Source organism: Lolium rigidum, chromosome 6, assembly GCF_022539505.1.
Source record: "Lolium rigidum isolate FL_2022 chromosome 6, APGP_CSIRO_Lrig_0.1, whole genome shotgun sequence".
NCBI classification, from domain to species: domain Eukaryota; kingdom Viridiplantae; phylum Streptophyta; class Magnoliopsida; order Poales; family Poaceae; genus Lolium; species Lolium rigidum.
The window spans coordinates 338,712,592-338,735,729 of record NC_061513.1 but is presented as its reverse complement, the minus strand read 5'-3'; the positions used below and the strand labels follow the sequence as shown (position 1 = coordinate 338,735,729).

The window sequence follows — 23,138 nt, the reverse complement described above, 5'->3', positions numbered from 1 at the left end:
GATGAAGAGGATATTTCTTCTTATCTGAATCTTGACGGTCAAGATGAAGGCCGTCAGCAAGATGATGGGGAAGAAACGTCGATAAACGACGATCTTCAATTGCAAGTAGCAACCAGCTCCGGCGCCGAGGTATATATATACATTTTGCCTCTGGTGATACAAACTTACTGATTTGAATAAATATGTGTGTACTAACACGTGCGACTCTCTTTCTTATTTTAGCCCTCGGCCGGATCGTCGAAAAAATCGAGTACGTCGTCAAAGCGTGGCGCAACCAAGACGCTCAAACAAGGAGAAACATATACCATCGAGGTTGTCGACCGTGCAACCGGCAGGCCGCTGGAGCCCCAGAAGCACGCCACCAAGTTTATCAACGAATGCGGAGCCGTTGTTAGAGACAACGTCTCGATCACCCTCCAGGAGTGGCATGAGCCAAAGAAGGCACGTCTTGGTTTCACTTTTGTCGACAAGAGAACTAAAAAGGATTGCTTTAAAAAGCTTATGGAACATTTCGTCCTACCTCCGGAATACCACAAATTCGATGAGGAGGGTAACAAGATTCAGGAAAACAAGGAGAGGAGGAGGCTAGTCAAACACTTCGCTCTTCATAAGATGGCCGAAACATTCCGGAAATTCAAGCAAAATCTAGCCCGTGACTATGTCAACCAGAACAAGACACCGGATTTCAAAGGACAATATGAGAGACTTCAACATGATTGGCCAGAATTTGTGAAGCAGAAGAAATCGGAGCATTTCATTGAAATATCGAAAAAATAAGGAAAATGCGGCTAAGAAGAAGTACAATCATATTATGGGGCCAGGAGGGTATCGCTTTTGGGAGCCTAAGTGGGAGAAGATGGAGAACGAGCTGAGGATGCGAGGAATCCGTCCAGGTACGGAGGGATGGGACCGAAGGGCCAAAAGCTGGTGGTACGGGCATGGGGGAACGCTAGACCCGGAGACAGGGGTGTGTGTTCACCGGAACAGAACGTTTAAACCCACCCAAGCCCTTATTGACGCAATGAGGGATGCTCAAGAGGGGAAGATCAAGTTCAACAGAGAGAACGACGCGCTGACAAAAGCTCTCGGGAATCCTGAACACGGAGGACGTGTACGAGGCATGGGGAACATTCCGTCGAAAGTAGGGTTCTCCCAGGACGATGACCCGTACGGTTACAGAAGCCGTAAGAGAAAGTCGGATCGGGATGCAGATGTTGTGGCGCGATTGGCATCGGAAGTCGATGAGATGAAGAAAACCCTGACTATACTAGTACGAGAGAGATCGGCAGGCTGAGACGCATGAAGATCATCCGGCGGATCTCGGAAGCCAGCAGCGGAGAAGCGGCGTGGCTTCCACGGAGCCCCCGCCGGCTACTGATGCACCGGAGATCCATATTACTGCACCGGAGCCTCCTCGCTACCCCGTGGACGATGTAAAGGAGATGAAAGAATGTCATCTGCATTATCCTACTGGGAACATGTCCACGAAGGTAGCCATCGGCAGTGCTTTACCAAGTGGAGCACTCCACCACAACAACCCCATTCCAGATGGCTATGCTCACGGTGGAGGACATAGTCCCAGGGTTTGAGGACCTGGAGATTGACATTGCTACACCCGAAGGGGAGAGAAGACTTGGAGGTGTCAAGCGCCAGTTTACTCTCTGGAAAAAGAAGTTTATCAAGTTTCCAGACGAGGCGCCAAGGCGAACAAGTCCACCCCCCCTCCGGTGGTGGTGGCGGTGGCGGTGGCGGCGGCGGTGGTGGTGGTGGTTCACCTACACCTCCTTTACGTCAGCTGACGCCGCCCCCCAGTCCAGAACGTCTGGCGGGTGATCAGCCGCCGCCCCCGCTCCTCGTCCGGCGGGTGAGCGGACGCCGCCCCCGATCAGCCTCCGGCGGGTAAGCGGCCGCCCCCAATCCACCTCGGCAAAGAAGCGGCAGCAGTCCTGGACTATTAACCCGGAGCCTTATGTACCTAAGACCACAAAGGTACCGGAGCCATCAGTGAAGCCTCTCATCCCGAGACCTTGGGAACTTAGTGTCGAGGAAAATGCAAAGGTCGTGGCTGCTCAGCATGAGAAATGGAAGGCGGACTGCAAGAAGAAAAGAAAGCCCGAGCCCAAGCCAGTATATTCTGACAAGCAAAAGAAGTGGGCTAAGTCATTTTTGACCGAACCGTTCCAAGCGGCGAAGAATCTGCCTGACGACTATTCACGTGAACTTCGTAGGCAAGCACTCATGTTGAAGGAGAAGAAAGAGTTGGCGGAGAAGCAGGAGAAAAAAGCCTTGGAGGAGGCCGAGAAAGAATTAGAAAGTAAAAAAGGGGGGAAACAAGTTGCCCAGCTCGGGGAACAAAGTAAACAATCCATCGCCCCGCTCATAGTGAAAGCCGCCGGTCCGGATGCCCCCGATATCATAGCAGCTGCGGCAGCTGCGGGATTGACTGTAACGAGTGCCAGAGAACAAGCGGCCAACTTAGGTCTGACTCTTCGTGCACTGTTAGGCCTTGATGAGGCGCCAATGAAGGACGTATTAATTACATATGTGCCGAATGGGCCTCTCGTCGAGCCTGCGCAGGAAGAGGATCTACCTCCACAAATGACAGGTCTGCTAAATTGGTACAAGGCTTACATAAAACTTAAAAACGCCAAAGACTATATTTATGCGGAAGTTAGACCTGAGCATCACTTCAAACATTACTATATAACAATTCATCGGAGTGAATTGTTCCAGCTTTTCAATCTGCACGAGCTCGACAAATCTATCATCAGTTGCTACGTTCTGTAAGTGATTTATTTCTACCCCATCTCGTTCATTGTCTGCACTATATCTATCATCAATAGCTATTCTCGAACCCTTTCTGAACTTCCCGCTGCATAGCGTGTGAACTTCTCGACGGAGCAGCAAAATTCCATGTTTCGACGGACAGTATTTTGAGGTTAATTTTTTCACCATTTATCGGAATCATACATATCATATACCGTTGAAAAGATATGGAAATTTCGCAACTTTTTCGTGATGAAAGTTTTTTCAAATTCCGTACAGTTTCAAACTAATTTCAAATATACAAAACTACGTTTTCTCGGATTTCCCCGTTTTCGGACAGTTGACTTCGCTTAATTTTTATACCGCTTATCGGATTAGTACATATGATATACCGTTCGAAAGATATAGAAAATGCGCACCATTTTTGTCTTGGATGTTTTCCCAAATTTTGTACGGTTTAAAACTAATTTCCAATATACCAAAAAGTATTCACGGATTTCTATATATTCATAAGGTTTTCTGGATCCACTTTTTGAACCGTCTGTCGGATTGATACAAATGATATCCCGTTTTAAAGCTGTTGACTAGGCACATACTTTTGGTGTTGAACATTTTTCCAAATTATTTAAGTTTTAAGAACAAATTTAAAAATACTTGATTTGGTTTCCGTTCAGAAAAACAGAGTATCTGAAATTCCCCTGTATATGGAAGTGAACTTCCGGGTTTTTATTAGTTAACTTCATGCATCCGTATAAATGGTGTCAATGTTGGTTTTATCGTAGTTTTCAGACTTATTATCTGGATGCAAATAATATACCATTAAAAAGATATCATTTTTGCGCAACTTTCTCATGTTGATTATTTTCCAAAAGTTCTTACGATTTAGCAGCAATTTCAAAATTACAAAACTTTGATTTATTTTTTATAGTAGACTCCCATGCTTTACATAGTAGTAACCTTTGAATTTTTTACTATTTTTGAAGCTAGGCTGAGGATTTTATAATAAGCTTCTGGAGTTCCCTTAGTCAATGTCCTGGTATTTATAGTTTGTTTTTTCCATACGGACAAGACAACCTTCATGTACAAGAATGAACTTCTATACAACGACTACCCATTAAAGAAAGGGAAAGTGCAATTTTCTACACAGAACTTTTCTCAAAAAATGAACTTCTGGATTAATAAAAATGACATCCTGGTAAAAAAAAGGGCAACTTTTTAGTGGCATTCAGAGAACTTCCCGCCAAAAAAAAAAAAACTTCACCTAGACAAGAAGCAAACTTCCCCTGGTAGATGAAGTGAACTTCCAAACGCAAATTTTACATCTCAACATCTTTTTACAAGACATCCCATATACCACAATTTCAAAGACCTGTAAAATAGAAGGTGACAACAAAGCTTTTCCCGGTGCCCTAGGAGACAAAGGAATTGGTGGCCGGACCACCACCAGGGCTCATTGTAGTCCACCAGTCCAGCCTTTTGCATGGAGCTGACTTCCAACTGCTGCTACCTTGTCTTGGAAGTCCAGCCCCCTGATTCACATAATTGGCAAAATTATAAGACATCAAATTTTGGTAGGCCAAAGTTAGACTACTTCAAACAAATAGAAAGGTGAACCCTCAAAACTGAACTGATTTGAGACCAGAAACTTGAGCGCATGTCCATGGTGTGAAAGTCAAGCATCAGTACAAAATGAAACATAAACTCTCTTTGTAAGCAAACTGAACTTCTACCTTTCTATAGTCAGAAACGCATCGGCACATACATTGATACATACTGACTGAATCCCCAGTCCAGGCGTCGTAAACTACCCAGCAATGGTATCTTTTAACACTGTAAACTGTTGTTAATTTCAGAGGGTACGTTCTGTAATAAAAGTTGACATCACAGCAAGGAAATACAGAACTTCATATTATGCATTTTGTACACATCATTTTTTTCATCTACAACCAAATACTAAACTTCATATTTCTTGCATTTCTAATCCTGTTTTAGACGTCGATGCAAATATGTAATGAATAAATTCAAAAGAGTTAACTCAAATTTAATTTTTTTTGCCAAATCTGAACTCATTCACATATAGAATTATAGTTATTAACAAAGGTTATATGTCACAATGTTATAGATGAAATTAACTTGGAATGAACTTTGCAAACAATAAAACAGAACTTCGATTAAAATTGAATTTGAAGATAGATATAAATAAAAGTGCACTGTCTAAACTGAAATGAATGAACTTCCTAAAACCAACAATTTTACCGAGGACATTTTTCTTCTATCTTAATTTAACAGGAATGTGAACTCCATATTTTTGGCCTAATCGAACTGCTCACAATTAAGAACTGAACTGCTTAGTGATGTAAGACACACAAGCAAGTATGGCCAAGAATAAAATCACATGAAACAGTAGCATTTTGCATAGCACCAACCAGCATAGCAACAACCGTGCGAGGAGCAGGCTGACCTGGGCATGAAAGACCCGCCAAGCCGTGGGCTTCGAGGACGGCGCAGGGTGAACTCCCGTGTTGGTTACATCATGTGCTAGCTCACTACTCCGCATGTTGCGCCACTGTGATGGGCAGGTGGCCGCACGCCATCGAGTCCAGCCTGTGGGACGACAACGAAACCAGACTTCACAGAAAAGGGTGCCGGAGTTCACTGGCACCACATATGGTGAACATCTACAAAATGAAAAGTGAACTTTCTCTGTAAACAAATTGAGCTTCTCACAGCTATTATCACCCAAGACATTTTCTTTTCTTCCAGAAACCAACTTCTCCAACCATGCAATTGTACCAAGTACTGCTAATTAGCATGACACGATGACATGGCGGGAAGGAGTTCATAATTATTGCAAATTCTCTGTGAATATTGGGCAAAAATTTCGCTTACCTTCACGGGACATGGCGGGGAGGAGTTCAGAAGCGTCTCAGGCAGAGTTCGGACACACGCTATGGGGGTGTCCAGCTGTTATTCACACTTCAAGTGGTATGGACTCCCAATAGCCCCAAGGTGCAGATAAAGGCTTCAAACTACAAAAGTAATAAAAAGACGACACAATTATAAGTCTATTTGGTTCAGGCATTCAAGGACTACCAGATTGTAAGAATAAGGTTCCATTGACACACACCTGCAGCTGGTGAAAATCCTCTCTGGTAAGGAACTGCACAAATCGAGGAACATCACCTGACTGGATAGCTTCTTCGAAATTTTGGCATATCATTAAGAATTTATATTTTCCGATCTTATCACTGGAGTGCAACATCAACTCAAATTCACGCCTTCTTTTTGTTTAAACGGCCAAGCAGACAAAAAGAGCTCCTGGAATACAAAATGTGAACTTCACATGTGAACAATATGAACTTCTTATTTTCCTGCTATATCGCAAATTATAGTACTTTTTCAAATATTAGATACCAATCACAGCAATCATCTTTTGTAAACAGCAATATGAACGGACTTCAATTATTTATATAAGGCGAACTTCCAATGTGCAAAGACCAAACTGCACCATGGCCTACGATGAACTGCGCCATGGCCACTGGGTCACAGACGATACTAAGGAGAAGTGAACTAGAAGGATTAGAAGAAGTGAACTTCACCCATCTTGTGCCCGTCCCGGCGAAGCCTAGGAGGAAGGGTATGAGAGAAATATGAACTTCACTTCATCGAAATGGCGGCAGTTCAGAATATTTAATTAGCAGCAGTTCAGAAGTGAACTAGATGCATTTAGAAACCATCAGCAGTCCAAGACCGCTCTAGCAAAAATTCATTCATAAAAAAAACGATTTTCAAATTTTTGTGTTGCGAAAGTTAACTCCCATGCAGATGGAAGTGAACTTTCCCGTTGATATAAAGTGAACTTTTTGTTGGAGAAAAGTGAAGTTTAAAACAAAGAACAACGGAAGGTAATTTCACGGAACTACACTGCTTATGCCGTATAAATAAACTTCTAGACATTAATAGGTGAACTTATGCTCCACTGGATATCAATAAACCGTGCTGTTGCTAGCTGTTAACCGTGTTCTTGCTAGCTGTGCACTCCGCCCTGGCAGAAGCTACTTCCCGCTCTACCGGAGAGGCAAGCTATGGGTGCACACCCTACTGCCTGACCTATGCCATGTTTAACCTCCAGTTAGCTGGAACTTGGAGCATGCAGAGAACGAAAATGGACAAGGCTAACTCCCAAGAAAAAACGAGGTGAACTTCAAGCATGATTATAAAACAAACATCAACAGATTCCTATATTTTTTACCTCCAGAGATGAAAGTTCACAGCATATGTAACAAAAAAAAATTAAGACGACAGCTGCAATACACACATAGCAGTTCACTATTTCAATAAGCGAGTTCGAGAGCAACTTAGCCTGGGAGTGAACTAAACTGAGAGCGAACTTGATTATTTATGTAAGGTGAACTTCCACTGTACAAACAGAGAGTTGTTTTTCTGTTTATATAAAATGGATACTTTTATAGTAAACAAAACACCAAACTTCGGCATGTTGGTCAACTGCATTTCACGATTAAAAACATATACTTTTTCGAAGAGCTGGTGTTTGCTTTTAAGGTTGAGGAAAACAATACTATGTGTGCACTTCTCAAATGCAAATAATGAACTTATATTTTTCAAAGCAATCGTATGGTTCTATAATCAGTACATGAAAATGGTAAGTTGTCCTCTAAACTGTTTGCATAAGCATACATATGTAGAGTAATACAAGGAAATAAACAAGTGAGCTTCCCCTCATAGAAGAACTGAACTTTTAGCAAACTCTTGAATGGATAAGTATTGAGAGGAGGAGGAGCTGTGGTGTAGCAGCAGTACCTGTGCTTAAGATGATACGCTCGAATACAGGGCGTCAGCGCACCTCCCCGCACAACAACACCGGTGGCCCCTCTCCGACCTCCCATCCACCACCGCTGATGCAACTCGAAATCTGCCTCGTGCAGCTCACCTTGCAGGCAATGAAACAAACACGTACCACACATTTAAATTAATACACGGAAGTAGTCGTGTGTTTCCCCTGACAAACACATGTATAACCCACTAAATAAACATGTGTGCTTTTAACTGTAAATGTCACAGGCCATGCAAATTACCGAACTATGGACAGTGAACTACCCCTGCTAATAATGTGAGCTACTACTTTTCCATACTAGCCGAAAGCATCTGATAATAATGTGAACAAATTTTTTTTTCATACTAGCTAGAAGTGGACTCTTCCTACTGACGAAGTGGATTCCTCAGTAATGAAAAGTTAACTTCCAAAAAAATGCAAATTCTATGCGAACAAACTTAACTTGTCCAACATAACAGAACTTCAGATCAATACAATTTGTTAATTTCTGTGGAAGCAATGGCGCGACTTAGCACTAGAGCAGTCTGCCAAACTCATGTTGGCATAAAAGATAAACTAAACTTCCACGGATGAACGATCTGAACTTCAGAGCAAAATTGACTGAACTTGATAGGAAAAAGCAAATTTCACACAGTTTTGAGTGCTGGCAGAGGAAGCATAGTCTATTTTTTACAGTACTCCCTCTGTTCTTATAACTATAATTTTGTATTTTATTAAAAGCATCGCCAAGACGAAGCTAACTTTCCAGAAAATATAGACGTGAACCTTGATCCATGACAAAGTGAATTCTTTTCTTTTTTAGCAACCACACATCAACACATACATCCAGGACAGAAACATTATTTTCATAAAAAGTAACTACTGGAGCTTTTAAGAGTGAAGTACTGGAGCTAGCCATCTATGCATCATCCATGTACGCAAGATCCCAAATTGCAGATATCAAAATTACAGATTTTCTCATAGCATTGATAATATATGTTACCCATCATGTCATTTTAACACAACATTTTAGTACGTTGGAAGGAAGCAATAATAAAGGAATAAAAAAGTTCAGTTGGATCTTCAGTAGCAGTTTAGAGGCAGCATTTAATAGCATCAAGTGAACTTTACCCGATAAAAAGGTGAACTTTTCAACACAAGATATGACACTGTTTTTAGGTAAGTTTTTACCAGAGCATTATCAGGTGGAAAGTTCCATACATAAGACGAAAGCTATGATGCTTTGCAGTATCAGGTGCAAAGTTTGTAGGCTCGCAGAACTGAACTGCAAGAAAATGTAAGTTGAACCTTCACCTTTTCATTATCCGAACTTCGTAGTAGATCACAATCTCGACGGCACTAGCAAAGCAGAACTTCCAACGCGTTTAAACTGATGTCCGCACGGTTTAAGGTGAACTTCCACTTAATAGATGAACTGTTGAGCTTTAATCAGTGAACTTCCCTTTTTTAATCTATAAGGTGAACTTTCAGTTTATTTTCATAGATTAGTATGGAGTGAACTTCAGTAGTTCACTGAGTGAATTCATTGTTTATTAGCAAATGAACTTTTGTGAAATTAAAATGTGAATTTTCCAGGAACGGATTGAACTTTTTTATAGACAAAAAACACAACCCCAACGTTGGACGAAATGAACTTTTCAAAAGAAAGAACTGAACTTCGCAACCACCATGCTTTTCTATTTATCTCCACATACATCTAGGAGAGAACCATTATTTTCATAAAAGGTAACAGCTGCAGCTTTTAAGAGTGAACTACTGGAGCTGGCCATCACAACCATGACAACTAACTGAGCTGTTTTTTGAAGTTCAGATATCATTGACAAAGGATCTAATTTCTTTTCTAACCAGAAAAATACAATACAAACTTTGTATTAGCTAAAGGACTAAGGGTAAGAAAAAATTAACAGTACCCTGACTACTAAGTGCAGCGCAACCTCTGTTTGTATTGTATTTTTTCTTTATATCAAATAGATAAAGAGAAAGAAAGGGACCGTCCAAAGAAGAAAAACTAAACTTTATGTGCAAAAGTTTTCATGACAGATAACACCGAACTGAACTTCAGAAGAGTGAAGAGTGAACTCCAGAACAGAAGAGAATGAACACCCACACACACACACACACACACACATACATGTAAGGTGAAATTACCGCCAAGCTCACATCGACCAGAAAATTGAGAAACTCTAGTTCCAGCCACCAGAATACACACAAACGGTAGCAGCGCCTTGAGTCGAACGTAGTCTAGACAGCATACCAGACGGGAACCTTCTCTAAAATGAAAAGGTGAACTTTGTATGTTAATAAACTGAACTTCTATTTTTTGTTGTCAGACCTGCCTCAAGATTTATACAAGTATTTGCGCCGGCTAGGTTCATTTTTGCTACGAAGGACAGAGAATTGCATAGATAAAGTGAACTTTTCTCGAGACGCCGAGTGAACTTTCTAAAAACAAACAAGTGAACTCCTCCGCAACAAACAACAAGTAAAGTTGAATTGACTTTCTATGCACTAATGGAGATGCCAATTTTTCTAGATTGGCTGACAATGAACTTCGGGCCACAAACTTTTACTATGCTGAACATAATAAACGCAGGACGTACTGACTCTTATAAAATCAAAAGTGAACTTTCCTTTCATAAACAAATTGAACGTCTAACGTTTCTTAAAGTCAGACACGCATGAATAGATGCATCAACACATACATGTACCTTATTTCTCTATCTCCCGACATGTTTGAGCAGTAGTTTTTAAAGTAAGTACCTAGTAGCAAAAAATACGAAGTATAGAAAGTGTGCTTGTGCAGTATTTCAGTTGTTCACGCACAAGTAACAACCACATAATGTTAATTTTAAGCAAATAAACAATATGAATTATCGAAACAAGTTGATGTCACAGAAGTAAATAAGCTACCAAACCTGCAAACTATTGCAGAATATTGGCTCTGGCAGCTGCAAGGAACTGATGGGAAAGTACATATATGCAAAAACAAAGCAGAACTAAGTAAAGTCATGATTTGTGTTGAGTATCACAGAGCAAATCGTAGAGAAAAAGATGGGTTTCTTTTTTCCATGGTGCCTGCAACGTGAGATGACCAGATTGGAGCTTGGGGTATTGGCACCGGACTACCTGCTGCCAGATCTACCGAGGCTTGGTTCTCTTCTACGATAAAAAAAATTGAGAACAAACGGACAGTAAAACAGAGAAAGAACAGTTCGGTACCAGCAGCAGCACAACAGATCAAGTACCGCCAGCAGGCTTATCAGTTCAGCTCGATGGCCAGATCGTGGAGCACTAAGTTGGAGTCCAGACCAGCGCGAGCGCAAGTTTTGACCAGCGAGAGTGGAAGTCCAAGCACGGGGGAAAAAGCTCGGCTGGTGCGGCTCGGGAGTTCAGAGCAACGCCTTGGGAAGCTGAGCTCGAGGGCGGCGACTGTCACCAGTGGGAACATCGCCGTCCCCGCCTCGCGGAGGTCCCCCATCGGCCGCCGCGTCAGGACCCCTCCTGCTCGCAGAGATTTCCAGGGGGAGGCGTGGGTGTGCTGTCCTGGACGTGCGTTCATGGAGGGACCGCGCGACTGGAGGGGTGGGAGCAGGGAGGCTCGCCGGTTGGGGGAAGGGGTGGCTATCCGACGGGGAGAGCAGGGCGTGACGCCGTTGGGGAGGGCAGGGCGGCGCGCCGGCTTGGAGGGTAGGGGCGGCGCGCCGGCTTGGAGGGTAGGGGCGGCTCGTCGGTGGGGGGACGCGGGGGCGGCGCGCGGGGGCAGATAGGGTGTTGCATCGGTGCGGTTCAGAAGCTCGTTAGGTGGGGCTTGGTGGCAGTAGGCGGTCCGGTACGGGACGTTTTTCCCCATGGGTGGGTGGGGGTTCGAGAATAACTATTCTAGAACCACTCTTAAGGGGTTCGAGAATAGTTGGACCCTATATATATATATATATCTCGGAAATTCAATTCGGCTCCCGGGTGCGTATGCTCCCTCTACCAAGAAAACATATTTTGAAGTGTGGAAAAATTTTGACAAAAAATTCTACATGTACATCTCCATAATATATGTGTGCGCGTCAAGTTTCACGAAAAAATAATATTTTGTGTGGCCTATGTAAAAAAGAGAAAACTTATCCTGTGAAAAGCATTGTTTTTAGCACTAAATTTTGTCTTTTTTACACACGTCACATGGTAAGTTCATTTTTTATGAAACGACTTTGTGAGCGCGTAGCACATGAAGATGTACGTGCGAACTTTTTGTTTCAATTTTTTTGAAATTTAAAATATGTGTAAGATGCATTTCAAAATATAGGGAGCATATGCTCCCATGTTCCAAAACACCACTCCTTATATATCTTTACTATTAAATTGGAGTTGGTCGTTTGACACTCAACGCGTTTGATGGTCGTCATTCGGAGCATCCTGTCCGTTCAATATAATCTCACGGTGTCCGTTTTGTTGGATCTAATTTGGTAGAAATCATGGTATAATCAATCACGCTATCACTTAATTAAGAATGATATATTTCCTTGCCGAGGAAAAAAATCTCAGACATTCCAAAGACATTCCAAACGCTCACGGCAATTATGGCAATCACCCTACAAATTAGATCGGAAATATTTTAAAACGCTCTGCATTTATTTCCTTCAGCTCACTATCGTATCAAATCAATCTTTACTTGCCTCCTCCCTTGTACCGTCCCATATCTACATCTACATCTATATTAAAAAGAATGAAGTTGTTCCTTATTCTCCCACCACCAACAATACGCCAAGATTTTGGATCCCACCGCGCCAACTTGGGCCAGAATCACGCGGACGCGCCAGTAATCATGCGCCAGTAATTATAGTAATTAAGAGGAAGCTAATCTCACATATCAGGCAGGTAACACCGCACGCTCGCTTTCCAAACCTCGCCCCGAAACAATCCCCCGTGATGGCTCATAACCTTGGCGGCAGCGCTACATCGCGCCTCAACTCCTCCGTCTGCCACCGCGTCGATCTCCGGCCACCGGTGACGTCCACCTCCTCTGGCTGGTTGAAAAGGACGGCAGTGTCCCATAACCCCCAAGCCCGGGCCTTCCCCGACCATGATCTTGCCGCGCCCGCCTCTTGTTTATCGGCCATGGTCAGCCGGGTTCCTCTCGCTCGTGTCTTCAGTGCTGCTGCAGGGCTTTTCTCGGTGGTGTCGTTGCACAGCAGTTCCTCTCATAGCTCAACGTACTGACCCCATTTCTCGCCTCAGCAGGCGCCCGTTCGATTCGGTTTGCCTCAAGCCTCGGCGGCATGCTTCTGACGACGCCCACCATGCCCTTGCGGGAGATGATCATGAAGTTCTTCAACGGCTTCCCCTACCTGTAAATTAGCCATGTACTCAGTTGATTTGATTTGTTGTGATGAGAACCAGGCGTAGCCTTTCCCACTAGCAAAGTTTGTCGTAATTCATGAACCAATTTGAAACTTTGCAGGAAATTTTGTGCAACTGAAGTGGCAGGGCAGGTAATGCCCTCCTGCTTAATCATTTGTTATCTGAATTCTTGATTGATCCATCGTATTAATTCAAACTGTAACTGAATTCATGAGATCTGCAGAAGCTTTCAGCAGTACTACATGAGGTCACATTAGCTGTTTTCCATACCCATGGACCTTACAGCATGCCGCCCATTTTGATATTCTCCAATCCTCTAGGACGTTGTTGTGATTCATCATCAAGTTTCATGTTTAGTTTTGTCTCAAAAAAGGTAATTTATGAAAATGAGCTCTGGTTGAATTTAGCTTTTGTTGTACAATGCAGTGGTTGGACAAAATGTATGGATGCTTTTCTTTCGTGGATATGAGCAATATCATATATTGGTGGAGGCTTTAGTGAAGCTGCTATTTGTGAAGGTGTTTCTGATCAACTCTTAGTACACTCCCATGTTCTTCCACACCGCCACTGCGGAGCTTCTCTGTTCACTGCCCTCTATGCGAGCCCATGCGTAATCTTCTGGCAGTGGTTTATACCTCTCTGTTATGCAACGTGATGTCTCCCATTCAATCAGATTTGCAACGTCATAATTTTCAGACACGGATGGTGATGCATACGAGGTTGTCCCAACAAGTAAGATACAAACTTGGATTCGGCATTGGAACCTGCACAGGAGGTGAGTCCGAACTGTAAAATGCTTGTTATCATGTCTGTAATCACAATGGAAATATTATGCTCTTGGCCATAAAATGGTGAAATTACGATCAGCAGGGTTGGACAATTTTAATGTTGTACCAGATGGGCAGAGTTGCAGCATAAGCTCTTGGACCTATCTTTGACATATTCCTTCTGAAGAAAAAGGGTGTTACATTGAACTTAATATACACTGGTTTTTGGAACATCCAACTGACATAGTTTTTCTAATGATCATCTCTAGATTCTTTACAAATAACATGGGAGATTGATGAATTTCCGACGTATGGAATTATCAACTGCATCACCCGCCTATTGGTCGCTACTCATTGCCGATCGATGCATGCGATCTGTGGCTTTGCCTATAGGGCGGGCGCATTAGGAGGTGCCTGAGTGGTGCACGTGTACATGCCTCCGCCTACATCCTTGAGCACCCCATGTCTGGAGGTTCCTCCTTCACAACCACATGGGCGAGGACCAGTCCTAAGGTACTGCTGCACCAAGTCGCTGCTGGTCAAGACTTCTAGGTACAAACTAAGCAAGATTCGTATCTGATTATGTTGATAAATTTGTTGTCACAAATTGTTGATACAATCTCGAGTTGGTTCACAGCCTATCATTTGGTGGAAATGAATTTATAGAATAACTACGGTGACTTGTATTTAATATTGTACTTCTATGTCTTGCAATATACCATATAAAGCCTTTGATGTAGCTATATTACCAGCAGATATGTGTGGTTTGAAAAACATTATTCATATAAATTAGTAATATGTTGTACTGTACCATGTCTAGGGCGCCGAGTCAAGAGAATATCAGGGGACGAGTTAAGTACTCAATGTTGGACAATTCCCTATTTGAGATAGTAATGTTTGTGTCTTGCGGTATGCAGGAAATGGTGTTTCCTTGTCAAGTCATGGGACTGTACGGCATTCAGGAAACCTTACCAGGATATGTTTAGTGAAAGAAACATGCTCAGCTTTGTCTGTTGTAAGTTATAGCTTTCATTTTTCCCTTTATTTAACTTAACTGAGGAGGGTCATTTACTTAAGAATAATCAGGGAGACGAGATATGATGACCGACTTTTATTATTCTTGTCTTGCAAAATGTATTGACGGGCGCATTATGTTTTCGATAATGCTATATCCGTGTTCTCTTAGAACTATCATCTTTCAGGCAAAGAAATTGATAGAAAGAGACCATGGTGGCCCTGCTGGGGTGGTTAAGCAGATCCCGCGAAACACCCAGGTAAACATAGTACAATTTTTTGAGACATAGTGAAGATTGTAGCTTCCACCCTCAAGGGCAAACATGGGTTTTCCCCTACTGCTGCACTAAGTCGACGCTGATTCAAGATCTGTACGTACGTGTGCCAATATGTTAACCTTCTTGTCCTTCTCTTTTAACCTTCTGTATTTGAGCTTTTCATAAAGTTTTGCTCCGGGGCTTTTGCCTCGCAGTCTTCTGGGTCAAAAAGAAAAAGTATGCCAATATGTTTCATGCGAGAGATCTTGAGCAGACTGAAACTGAAGCAATGGATCAATATCTTTTAGGTATTGAGATTTCATGAAATAGCCAGGAAAGGATCATGGGGGCATTGTTTATAATGTGGGATCGTTGAACTGAACTGAAAAAATGTGTAGGAAAATGATGTCTTTAGCAATGCTTTGTACCTTGAGGAAGATTTGTATTGTCCTCTTAAATCCATTCTTTCTAACAGGAGTTTGCAGTTTTTCTCCTATCTGCTGATCAAATGGCTTGCTATTTCATTGTTTGGTGGCGATACATTTGTAGACTCAACTTCATTTTTTTTGAAAAGAGTGCAGTAAATAAATATTAATATAGTGAATTAATCTATGGAGTAAATATAAATTATAAAGAAAACAATTTGGCATGTGTTCGTTTTTAGGTAGATGAGGGACAAGACAAGAACAAGATGCTGACGTTTGCCCTGGTCGGCCGGTGTAGCACCGCCATCCTCCCTTCGCGGCTTTCCCACCGGCGACTTGCAGCACTGCAGCCCAACGTATGTAGCTCCACACCCCTGACCGTCTTGCAGCACCGCCTGTGGTTATCTTCTTCACCCCCGATGAGATGCATGGCTCCAACAGAGGTGGATCATGGAAGAGCATCAACGGGCAAACGGCCAGCAGTAGTAGTGGTGCACGACGTCCCTGTGGTGTTGCGTGGATCGTGCCGGAGGACCTGCCTTCCCATTGCGTTCATGTCCTCGTCATCACAACGATGGAGCATCGTGGCGGTACGCAGCCTGCTGCCCCGCCGCTGGCCTTGTTCTTGCAGCGGCAACACGCTGATCTCGCTGTAACGAACATCACCAATTGCGGGAGAGGTGGTGCAGGGCACAAGCAAGCTGGGGGAGGAGGTGTAGAGCACTGGCGAAAGAGAAGAGGACCGGTGTGCAAGCACCAGGTCATGGGGAGGACATGGCCATGAGAGGCGCCATGAGGGATAAAGGGGAAGGAGATGCGTGAGAGGCGTGGGGGAAGGAGGCGGCAGCACGCTCCGCCAAGGCCGGCCATCGCGGGGACGGAGACGACGTCATGCTCCGTCGAGTACGACCGGCGAGCTCCCTTGTCTCTCTCCCATGGTGTGTGATTTGGGGCTTGTCGATGGACGAGAATGATCAGGGGAAGGGATAAGATTGTTGGTCCAACGCGTAAGGAAGGGAAGCTACGATGTTTGACATGATTAGGCGACATCCAACGAAGCTTACTTGGAGGTTGCGAGTAGCGCAGCCTTCAGGGATATTGTATCGGGGAATTGGATTCTTTTCCTTTTCAGACGAAAAAAGTACAGTAATATATTTTTATTTTCCCGTAGCAACGCACGGGCAGGTTACTAGTATATATAGGGTTGCACTATTTTGCAACCGGTGCTCAGAATATTATTCTGAGCCTATCTGTAAGGACCTGATCGGGTTGAAAATGCCTGAAAACAACTCCCCGAACGCAAAAGAAAACCAACACTTCATCCCCCACCTCCCGCATCACCCCCATCCCCCTGTGCCCAGCCAACCGCACGCCGCCGGCAAGCACGCACGCACGCTGCCGGTGACAACGCGAGTCGCCGGCCACCTACCCCGCGCACCGCCGGACACCACCTCCGCGCGTCGCCCGCCCCATCCCCGCGCATCGCCGGACCCTTGTCCGCCGGCCCCCAGATCCCTAGTGGCTCGCGGCCGCCCTTGCTCCACGCGCTTCCCAGCTCCGGCGCCCTCCTACTTCACCGGGATCCCGTGCCGAACCCCACCGCCGCTGTCCCCGGAATCCCGCGCCGGACAACGCCCCGATTCCCCACCACCCGTCCTCTCCCCGCCCATCCCCCAGCCTGAGGCACCAGGCCCCGCCGCCGGCCATCCCTCCGGAAGCCAGAGCGGCTGCGCGGCTTCCTCCCTACCACGTGCAAGTCCGCCGCCGCCGCCCGTTCGTGCGCTTGCGCTGCCGGCCTCCATTCTCCGCCGCACTGGCGCCAGCACTCCGCTGTACACCCTGCATCACACATGCAGCAAGCCCCGGATCCCCCTCTGGCAGCCAGCCCAACCTCCCCGCCGGCGGCAAGCCCTGGCCAACGTGCAGCCCTGGCGCCGGCCCGCACCTGCAGTTCCTCTCTGCCTCTCTTTTCTCTAATTATTTCTAGGTACAGTTCCACGTTTATTTTTCTTGGAACGGACAGACCAACTGTTTGTCGGCAGGAAGTACAATATTTCTAGGTTGGGCAGTACCACCGCTTGCCCGTCCCCGGCAATCCCCGCCGCCGTTTGCTCCGTGCCCGGCAACGGCCGCCCCCGCTTGCCCCATCCCCGGCAATCGCCGCCTCCGCTTGTCCTGTGCCCGGCAACGGCCGCCGTCGATTGCCCCGCCTCCCGACCGTCGCCGCCTTCCCTGTCCGCGCGTGGCAACCGCCACCGCCTACATCTTCCCCCGACCCTGGCAAGCACCGCCGTTGTCGCCTCCCCTGGCAACTAGCACCTCCCCCACCACCATGACGCAGAAGCTCGCGCCGAGCTTGGCCTTCAACGCCGCCGAAACTAGCAGGTATTGGCGCTACTGGGGTCACGGTGAAGCGTGAAGGATATTTCCCGGGCATCATCGACGAGACCGCCCAGCTTCGGTGTTGTCTGAATTTGTTCAGTTTCTTGCTAGGCAGTACATCCAAGCTCAGGAGAAAAGCTCAATCGCACACGACAGGAAGTGCGAGTGGAATGTATTAGATTATGGAGAGGGCACAAATTCAAGGAACTAAGTATTTAGTCCGCTGATTGATTGGATTGGCTTTTTCTTATTTTCTGTACATCAGCATGTGTGTATAGAAGTGCAATTCTTCAGAGTAGGATGAGTTACTGAAAGTCGGCGACCATATACTTTTCTTGCGACCAGCAACGGAGTTCTTTATATTTCTAGGCTGAATGTGTGTATATAGAATAAGTGCACATGTATTACACATGTTTGTAGTCGGAAGTTCAACTGTTGATGCCACATGTCTGAATCCTCTATTGATTTTGCTTCTCGCCCCTGCAATTCGCTGTGAAAAGTTAACAGTAACACTACTATGAAAAGCAGCAGGAGCAAGAGTAGCCGCATATAAGGAACTGAAGATGCTGTTTGTTTTGGTATTTTATCTGACCTTTTTGGATTATCATTGCTGAAAGCCTCAAGTTCTCATCTCAGTTGAAAAAACAATTGCACACAGAATTAAAAAAACAAGAACAAATGACACCACCATCTATGAAAAATAGATAGTGCACGCTAAAAAAGTTTGATTCAGAACCTGATCACGGTGGTGTGTTCTGGATTTGCTAGTGCTACTGGTGTATGTAAAAATGAATGATCGGTTGAATATGCAATTTGAGTGCTCATCTACCGCTTCCTCATGCCCGGCTCAGCTGCCCGTCGGTGCACCGCATCTATGGTCTCCCCTCGCGCCGCCGGCCGGGGCCATCGCATCTCGTCGACAGCCCCAGACCTCCTCGATGCTGGAGGTCCTTCCCCTGCACCTCCTTGACGCCGGCAGTCCTGCTCGTGCGCCGCTCGCAATCCTGCAGCTTGGGCTCCCACAATCCCGCGGGCGGACCAACGCATGTTTCTACCGACTATACGCCGACGGCCGGCCACCAACTCCTGGCGCTGCACCACTGATTTGAGGAGACACGAGGTTGTCTTGCGTTGTCTGCAGCCGGAGTGTTGTGCTGCTGTTTCCTCGCACGAGAGCGTCCCTGTATACTCACATCTGGACAATTTACCTACTACTTCGTCTCTGTGTGTGCATGTGGCGCTGCTGCTAGCTGCTCCCCCTCTGTCTAGTACCGCTTCACCTACATTTCAATGAACGTTTTTAGTTTTTGCTGCAAATTACTTTTTCTCATTTTCTAGTACATAGTTCAACTACGATATTTATTTCGGGCAGTACAACTATTAGATACAGTAAGTACATGTACCCTAAACATGGCAGTATGACTAACAAGAGAAACAAACAAATGATTTATGAAGTACAAGTGTTGTAGGACGGTGCACCTCTTTTCTATCGGCACTACAAGTAAAAAAATTTGATAGTCTGCAACTAGCGGACCGTGTGAAATGCTAAAAACAATATTAAAATCACTAATAGGGAAGTACATAATAATGAGAGCGGAAAGTACAAGTATTGATGTTGGTAAGTACAATCTTTCAGTTTCGAAAGTTCAGAAACCCTCGTGAAAAAATTGAGGGCACTGCACTTACTTAATATAGGAAGTGCAACAAAAATGGCTAAATCCTAATGTAGAAAAAACAAATAATCCCGTCACGTGAGTGGAAGTTTATATAATTGACGATGAGAAGTACAACCAGCCGACACGAGCAGTACACCCACTTAATATATGAAGTACAAGAAATCGAGAAAATCCAAATATAGAAAAAACTAAATAATCCCATCATCTGCGAGGAAGTACGAGCAGTGATTCCGAGAAGTGCAGGTGGAGACAACAGGAAGTACAAGCGGTAATTACATGAATTAAAAGTGTTCAAAGAAAATACCCCCACATAAGTTCACATAGCAAAAAACAATAATAATCCCATCACCCGTAAGGAAGTTCATATAATTGACAATGAGAAGTACAACCATGCGGCACGAGCAATAAACCCACTTAATATAGGAAGTACAAGAAACCGGACAAAATCCAACGGTAAAAAAAGACAAAATAATCCTGTCATCTGCGAGGAAGTACGAGCAGTGCTTCCGAGAAGTACAAGCAGATACAACAGGAAGTACACACGGTAATTACATGAAGAAAATACCCCCACATAAGAACACATGAGTATCAAAACATTTCTGGGAAGTACAACCACGAAGGCCAAGAAGTACAATGACATTTCGCGGGAAGTTCAGATGCGCGTGGTTGTGGTGAGCATTTTGTGTGGTCGTGGACCTCAAAAGGACACCGTATGAGAAACTTATAGTCATTTTTCTGAACACTTTCGTGAAACAACACCGAGAAGTACAACCATTTTTCCGAGAAGTGCAAGTTCGTGTCGAGGAAAGTTCAATGCTCTGTTTTTACGGGGCAGAAATCTATTGTCCAAATCTCATCGATTTGATCACCAACCACTTCAACCATTGTAACCAAAAGGTTTATATGGTAGAGTATATGTCTAATTTCATTGCCTACAATATTTCAAACAAATAAATGGATCTAATCCATCAAATTCAAATCGTTATCCCACAAAATATACCGGAAACATGATTTTAAAACTTCTAAAATTAGTTTTAAACCGTTTGGATTTGAAAAAAATGGTAGATACCAAAAATATGCACCATTTCGACACCTTTCCAACCGTATATCATCTCCATTGTTTAAATATACCGCATGGAAATCGCGGGAAAAATCATTCGGTGCCCGTAACATAAAAAGGCGGACAGTAATCCGTGTTATTCTATTAAACTGTGAGGAATTAGAGAAAACAATTAGAATAAGAAAGTTGCACCTAGTCCATAGCTTTCCAACGCCATATCATTTGCATCATTCCGATATACGGTTGAAACAATACATCCAAATTACTGTCCGCTCGTTTTTTGAGTACGTCCGAATTTCGGTATTTTCAAAATTGTTCAAAAACTGTGAGGATTTTGAAAAAACATAAAACATAAAAAAGTTGCGCAATTTCATTATCTTTCCAACGGTATATCATTTGCACAGTTTCGATAAGAGATTCAAAAACTGAACTAAAAGTTCGTTTTCTGGCCATATAGAAGCTTTTTCGTATTTTCAAAATTAAATTTAAACCGTGCAAAATCTGTGAAAAGTGTGAACATGAAAAAGTTGCGGTTTTTCATTATCTATCCAACGGTATATCATTTGCATAGTTCCGACAAATGGTTGGAAAACACGAAGTAGAATCGTAGCTCGAAGAAAATGGGAAGTTCGGTAAGTTCGACAGTAAAGTTGAACCCCGTTATCCGGAAGTACAACCTTATGTCCAGGGAAGTACAAGTCGGTGCTCAGAATATTATTCCGCAACCGGCTGCAGTAATAGTGCTGGTTATATATATATATATATATATATATATATATAGGTAAATTAATCGGTGCTCCTAGGTGCCCGGCACCATACGTAGATACGCGTATTTTTGCTTTGTAGTACACATACCTGAGGGTATACATACCTAAGTTACACATACCTATGGTATACATATCTAAGATATGCATACTCAAGTGATACATACCTAAGATATTGCATACCTAAGGTGTACGTACACTGATATATGTGTATATATATGTTAGGTATGTGTAACTTGCATGTGTGTATGTTAAGTATGTAAATGTTAGGTATGTGTAACTTATATGTGTATATGTTAGGTATGTAAACCTTAGGTATGTGTAATTTAGACACGTACACTTCAGGTATGTACGAAATACACGTTGGGTGCCCATGCTCCTAGGTGCCCCATCTAAGCTTCATATATATATATATATATATATATATATATATATATATATATATATATATATATATATATTGTCCTAACTATCTTGTTGTGTGTACGCTATTATGCAGAATGAAGAAGCGGGAAATGCGAATAAGGAGCATCCATGATGTTGGGTTCATTGACCCACACATCGTTAATTCATATGTGTTAGAACATTTTCCCGCCGACGTGGAGGAAGACCCGTGGCGCTTTTTTTCAAGGCAGTGAACTCAAAAGTGATATTCTATTTCCTTACCATTTTGGATGAGTGTTTCTGTCTTGAGCACATTCTCTTTTGTTTACTCCATGCATGGTATGTGGCTAATCGATGAGTTAATTATGCATGACTGTGCATGTATCGTGTCCGCAGGTTCCACTGAATTCTGCTAGTAATTAAATTTGACGAATCCACAGTTCTCGTCCACGACTCTCTGAATCTGAATGCAAAGCTTTGGGCCGACATGAGAAAGATGATGCAGAAGTAATTATTTTCATTCATTTGCGCTCTATATCGATCGGCCTATTTCGTTCATTTCCTAATATCAAGTAACTAATAACTCTCTTGTTCATTTAATTTTCTTTGTCTCGTAGGGTTTAGACACGGTTCGTAGACACAAAGGTCGGTGAATTCAAAAAAGAGCTACAATTTAAAAGGTCGTTGGCCGGGACCTGGGGATATTCAGCCAAAGGGGACCAATCTATGTGGATACTATGTTTGTGAGATGATCCGGAGATACACCTCTGAGTGGGTTTCGTCTGAGAACAACATCATGAGGAATAACCTCCGGAAGACGCTTAGTCCAGAAGCTCGCTTCCGACCACTTCAAGAGGAACTAGCTGGATGGCTCGCGAGGGAAGTCATCGATCCTAGAGGAGAACACTATGTAGAGGACGTAGAACTTCATATGCAGTAAATTATGTATGGAAACTTGTTCAAAATTGTATATGGTCATCCGATATTGAATATATATTGTATATATTCCTCTTAAATTCTTTTTGGTTCTAATTTTAAATTTGTTTGAAATTGTACGTATGTAGTACCGTAGAATATGTGAAACTTCTTCAAAATTAAAATAAAACACAAAAGAAAATAAAACAATACAAATTAAAAAGAAACCAGGTTTAGGGGGGGGGGGCTAAAACCCTAACCCTGCGGCGGCCTTTAGTCGCGGTTGGCCGGAGAACCGCGACTAAAGGTCCTCCGCCCGAAGGACCGCCGGCGGCCACGTGGAGGCGCTTTTAGTCGCGGTTCGTAACGAACCGCGACTAAAGGGGGGGGCCTTTAGTCGCGCTTAGTTGGTCGCGGTTGCGCAACCGCGACCAATGGCAGTTGCGAACCGCGACCGATGGCCTTTTTTCTACCAGTGAAGATTTCCGAGATACACCGAAACGGGCGTGCTGAAAATGCGGAAC

General features: G+C 43.9%; 1 long non-coding RNA gene across 4 annotated transcripts; it reads right to left on the bottom strand.

Annotated features, from left to right (window-relative positions):
• Nucleotides 1-4,028: 4,028 nt before the first annotated feature.
• LOC124666024 lies at nt 4,029-11,138 on the bottom strand. Of its 4 annotated transcripts, none has more exons than XR_006990779.1 (6): nt 10,841-11,138; nt 7,588-7,717; nt 5,894-6,084; nt 5,656-5,795; nt 5,228-5,444; nt 4,029-4,295 (listed from the first exon to the last, which is right to left on the bottom strand). It is a non-coding gene; the product is annotated as an uncharacterized LOC124666024 (long non-coding RNA). The 4 variants fall into 4 exon arrangements; XR_006990781.1 differs by lacking the exon at nt 10,841-11,138 and adding an exon at nt 4,497-4,603 and having other exon boundaries at nt 7,588-8,656; XR_006990778.1 differs by lacking the exon at nt 10,841-11,138 and having other exon boundaries at nt 7,588-8,656.
• Between the last annotated feature and the right edge of the window lie 12,000 nt (nt 11,139-23,138).